Genomic DNA, 6,080 nt, shown 5'->3' with positions numbered 1-6,080 from the left:
ATGACCAAGACTGATAATTTGCATCAGAAATGAAAAACAGAAAACAATTGAATTTACTCGGAAAGCCTGTTACGTATATACCCCGTGCATAATAATTAAAATAGAGTACGCATATAATATTTGCAGGCATTAATCGCATAAAAAACGAGAACACAAACAAAAGGTTCTGTACTATGTCAAACCATTATTAATTACTGGGATCAAGGCGATAACCTTATCACACATTTATATGATCCTGCAAAAAAACGATTTGTTATAAATAAGTGAATAAACAAGAGAAAATCACATTTTAACAATTTAAAATATATTAAGACGTGGAGGAGCAAGTTGTCAATTCATTTTCAGACTGCGATGAGGGAGAGGAACTACTACAAGAACTACAAAGATCGCAAAACATACAAGTGCAGTTGAATGAAAACAAGAAACACGTTTTACAAACATATTAATCGCTTCCACAGCGCTTGATAATTTTAGTTCATTCTGAAAAGAAAAAGTCGCAAACAGTACGAAAAACCCCCACATAAGTTGATCATAATTACAACAGATCGCGTAGAGGTAAATAGTGAGATAACGATTTGGAGAGTACCACGGGTACTTTAAAAAACCTGGAACGTAATGGTACTACATTAATCACTTTTAGAAGAGTGACATAAAAATGAAAACATGAAAACGAACACAAATAATTAGAATGTAAAAAAATTATGAACGATCTTAAAAATAAAATTACTTACCTCAGAGATATCATTTATATTATACACAGATGGCGGAGGAAAGTGATCAAGTTAATAGAGGTACCTAAAACTAAAGAGGACATCAAAAGCAACACGAATTTCAATGACAGCATGAATTGATCCTAGAAAATAATGCACGTTCTACCTCTTGCACATTTGAACTAATATATCTAAGCAATACAAAACGTTGTGTTCAGGGAAATTAATAAAACACTACACGCTGAGGTTGAATCATTTTAAACAGACCTGAATTAGTGTATAGATCGAAATAGATCTAGTCATAATACAGGTATAGTAGAAGGTAGAGTAATAATTAAAAATCTCTAACCTGTATGATAGTATATTTTTATTAAATATTAATTTCGCCAAATAGTATCAAGCATTATCCCATATAATCCAGGGAGAGCACTTTCGTTCTGTCCGGTGTATATTTATAATTCTCTATAGTTAATTTTATATACCTTGATTTTTTATAGGAATCCAGAATGACTGTGTAACTAGATGAGAAATAATTAATGATTCGTCATGCGATTGTGTCTGCTACACGCGAGTGCATTTAACACCGATTAAGTAGGATCATTTTTGGTTCTGTGTGCTTAGTCGTGATGTAATATGGGATTGTGTGTGCAGGCAAGGCGACGTCTGCCGTTAATTCGTGGATATGTGTTCTAATCTTCATACAGTATGAATTATAAATTCTCTAACCTGTATGATCGTATTATTTGTATTAAATTTTAATTCGGCCTCCTATTATCAAGCAATCTTCCGTATAGTCCAGGAATAGCAGTTTTCGATCTGTCTGGTGTATATATATATATATATATATATATATATATATATATATATATATATATATATATATATATATATATATATATATTTATTCTTTCCTTAATAGTGGGTTAATTGCATTGGAAGGTACAACATAAACATAAAATATGTAGTTGTTTGTACCAAAGAGATGATATATATCCCGAACTCACGTTGGAAAAGAAGATTTTATTTTCTTGAGATACTTAGCTTGCTAATGAATCGAAGTTTAGAAGAAATGAAACGAAGTTTACATTTATTTGTTCTACTTCACCAAGTACTCCATTTTAGTATTGTATATACCGTTTTTATAGACGCTCTCAATCGACATTCTCATGGAATGAGTGGAAATATAATATCTTCTCTAAGGATATATTCTTCACATGTGAAAGTATAGAAATGATAAAAATATGAAACGTACTTCGCAGATAAGTTTCTATTTCACACTTGACAGAACATACATACATACATACATACATACATACATGCATACATACATACATACACATACATACATACATACATACATACATACATACATACATACATACATACATTCATACATACATACATAGACACGCACACACACACACACTCGCATCCACGCGCACACACACATACACACACACACACATGGCGTAGTACGTATTGCATGACAATATGTATGGTCCAATACGTGCACCAAATGGTAGGATCACATTGTATCCACCTTTCTCTAACACCATTACAATGAAAATTACATCTTTTGTCATTGATGCTATCGGTTTCTGATGCATTATCATATATGAAGTCCACAGTAATGAATACAAGCATGATAAGACATGACGTTCTCATAAAGCAATTTTACAGATGCTTAATATAAAAATAATTTCATTATGGACACTATTTTTAGAGTGTCATTTAAAAATAAAAATAAATTCCGTCAATAAAATATTGAGTCAAATGGCAGAGAATAATATACAGCCAGAATGTAATCTGCATATGAATGCAGTTATCCTTAGCAAACTGACATTTTAGCAATAAGAGCACGCCCAGATTCCATTTAGTGCCTAAGGCTTTATATGTAATTATTATTCAATCGCTTCTCATGTTTATCTGAATAGATTATGAATATCAATTGCTTTATTTTCATACAGATTATGCAAGACTTTGTATAAAGTATTCCATTTTTGAAATAGTTTGAATAAACGTGCGAGACGCTAGAAACTTGTATGGCGTAAAAAAGATTAAAGATGTTTTGCATTACTACCGAGAAACTGACAATAAATATCATGTTGACACTAAATCATTTTGTTCTGGTCCCGAATATTTTCATCATTAAATTGAGAAAAATAAATAAATTTTTAAACCGAAATCCCACTACTTTATAACCCCAAATTAAGTTTCGGTTACATGTATCCGATAACATTTTTAAGCAGGTCGTCATCTTTAAAAGAAAACAAAAACCGTTTTCCTGCAGTTTTCCGATCGAACCTATTATTTTCAACCTCAACAAAATCGGAGAACCCTGGCATGATTATTTTTAAAGAATGTGTGTGCATAAATGCAAATGGAGTCATCGGTGCTCTCATATATACCTTTGAGAAGGTTAAAGTTTTACTACTTTATAATATATCATTTCTACGTTTCGAGATGGATGTGGTTTTGCTTACCTGTATTGAAGTAAATCTGCTAAATGTTTAGCAATTAGTGCTATTAGTGACTTATTATGCTCAATCTGTTATATAAACCACATTTTAATTACTTTCACGTATTGAAGATTATAGATAATAGACATCAAACTCTTGTATTTCCTTGTCCTAAACCTGGATGCTAGCGTGAATGTGTCACTGCACAGGACCCTTCTAATGCGTTTTGTGGTTACAAAACATTCAGTCTGCAAAAAGCTAATGCAGCCAAGAAATTGTGGATTGAAAAAATGTAATACCGTAAGTGGTAAAGATCATCCAGTATTCAGTGTGTATACTATTTAAAACACATTATACAATGGTGTGGTTACATACTTGACTTTCCTATGAAAGATTCTTAATAGAATGTTACAGTGAATTGCATTCTAAGTAAGTAATGATATTGGTTGCAGGCTTGAGTTTTCTTTCAAATGCTGACCACTGACAAACTGAACTAAGATATCAGCATTAGATCGTATACTTTACTGAGCTGACAATGTTTAAAAAAATGAATAAAGTAGTTAATACATTCTAAGATATATGTTTTTTAAAAATAGTTTTCGAATACCAAATATTTCCTTAATCGAAGGATATGTTCTCATGCTACTTGGTATATTGCTTACAAATACATGTGACCTTGCAGTAGACCTTACACGTTTAACTACAATGCTGCTAAAGGTAATTCGACATGCAGGCTCGGTCGTTCTCGCTTCATAAGATTACATATAAAGAGTGACGAACGAAACTTGTGTAAACATGTATTTGAACAGTTTAATATATGCCCACGCACCATATCCACCACTCAAAGACTTGTATTCAGACTTCGCCCCTGTGTTACACAACTAGGAATTTAGTATTATCCACATAACGCGCATTACATCTGCGTAAGTAAAGTTTAATTTGTTTATCTATCAGTTGTTGCTAGCTTGTTAGTTTGATTCCCAAAAATGTAGCTAAGTCCTGTCTAAACTCGGATGGGCATGGCTATGTGCAGATTTATTTAATGTTGTTCAAATATCATATAGCTTAATATTATTTACATTTCTTCCCTTTTTTCAAATTTGAGTATCTGGTGAAGATACGTTCACGATTACACCACTAACTCCTATGTCCTAATTAGAACAAAATTTGATTGGTATACTGGCATGTATTTATAGAGAAATGATTATATTTTTATACCACGGAAATAATATTTGAAACGTTTATCAGTTTTAGTATCTATAACGTTTATCCATGAACCTAAGCAGTTTCTGCAGCAGATGCATGTGTATAGAGGGGTGATGGAGAGGAAGTTGGTACGATATGATTCTAACAAGTTATTGTACGAAAAAAACATTGATTTTAAAATGAAAGTGTTTAAAATGTATTACAATTTAATATTTACAGTCAGTACTGTTATACGAAAGCTAAGCCCAGTGAATCTTTTGGTAGATTCTAGAGATTTCGCACAATTCGTTTGACACTGACATATGCTGACAATGCTGGGAAATATTTCAATATAGTTTAAAGATATTATCATATCATACGGAAGCGGTAATCGTTTGAACTTATTGTATGAATACAAGATTTCGTGAAATATAACGATTTGTGATTTGCCCAATTTGCAAGAACAAACAGAATTGAACAAGTTATAATGAATAAAAAGCTGCGAAAGGTAAGCAATATGGCATGGCTATATATCTCCATGATGGGTCCATCACCTGAAGGTAGCAATCAGTGTTGTGTCATCTTAATGTTCTTTGCAAAGCTGTACCTGTACACCAGAAATATTTAATGTGATATGAAGATGGTTTGCTTTGTATTGGGTTGATATGCATTGAAACAGACCTGCAGAGGAACATTCATTGGTTATTTATTTTTGCCTGTTTTAAATATATTAACGTTCATTTAGGAAGGGCGATGGAAATGGCGGTGACAGTTATATAGAATGTGAGTGAGAGAGAGAGGGAGGGTGGCGTGAGAGTTGGATGTAGAATATAGACCAGGCTAGCTACACCTTAAGAGGGTAAAATGGCTTAGCCCAGAACGTACCCGGAAGTAGAGGTACAGGGTTATGATCTGGGATGATGATAATATACATGCCCACTCACCAGCCAGGAGGTAGCTACTTATATATCCAGTGTTTAACTGACCTGTCTGAGGTAGTATCAGTGTATAGAATTATTAGGGAAATAGTTGCGGCTGTTAGAAGATCATTTAAAGTTATTTTACGATTGTCGCATTCTGCCGAGTTAGGAGTATCCCACTGAAATTTATTTAGTTGCATATCAAATATGCAATTAAAATGTCATAATGTAATACCAGAGTTACTTGGTCGTGCTCAAGTTTTGAATGAAGGTAGAGAGGGTTTGTTGGATACATGAAATTGCAGGCATATATTTGATTATATTCCGTATATTTATCATCTACGCAAGCCAAGATTCCGATATGATTTCTCTATCTACACACTTGCGTATCGGGCAGATATGTATGTGCATCGGGTTTGTGAATTTCATTGGATGTGGCGGTAAACTACCACCTCCAATCAAACTTAAGTTGTTCAAATTCGAACACTATATCTATATGATTGAGACAAAATGAGAACCCAACTTTCCCTCTGGTACATAATCATACGTTCGGTGTTAAACTTCCAATGTATTCTTTTTAGGTCAATTGGTCCCACCATTTTCGATGTACAGTGCACCACTCGCTATTGGTTAGTTTGGTTTTACATGCTATGGGAGGCATAAAAAACAATGTCGCTAGGTCAAAGTATCAATATATATACTGGATCAATCAGGGTATAGATAGGTTATCACATCGGAATCACCCTTGGCTAGCGAAGATGTCCATTGCGCTGAGTACAGGTTATACACAATATATGCATTTCAGC

Source organism: Sinohyriopsis cumingii, chromosome 15, assembly GCF_028554795.1.
Source record: "Sinohyriopsis cumingii isolate HCF-2022 chromosome 15, ASM2855479v2, whole genome shotgun sequence".
In the NCBI taxonomy this organism is placed as follows: Eukaryota; Metazoa; Mollusca; class Bivalvia; order Unionida; family Unionidae; genus Sinohyriopsis; species Sinohyriopsis cumingii.
The sequence above is the reverse complement of the archived record's forward strand: the minus strand, read 5'-3'. Positions refer to the sequence as shown.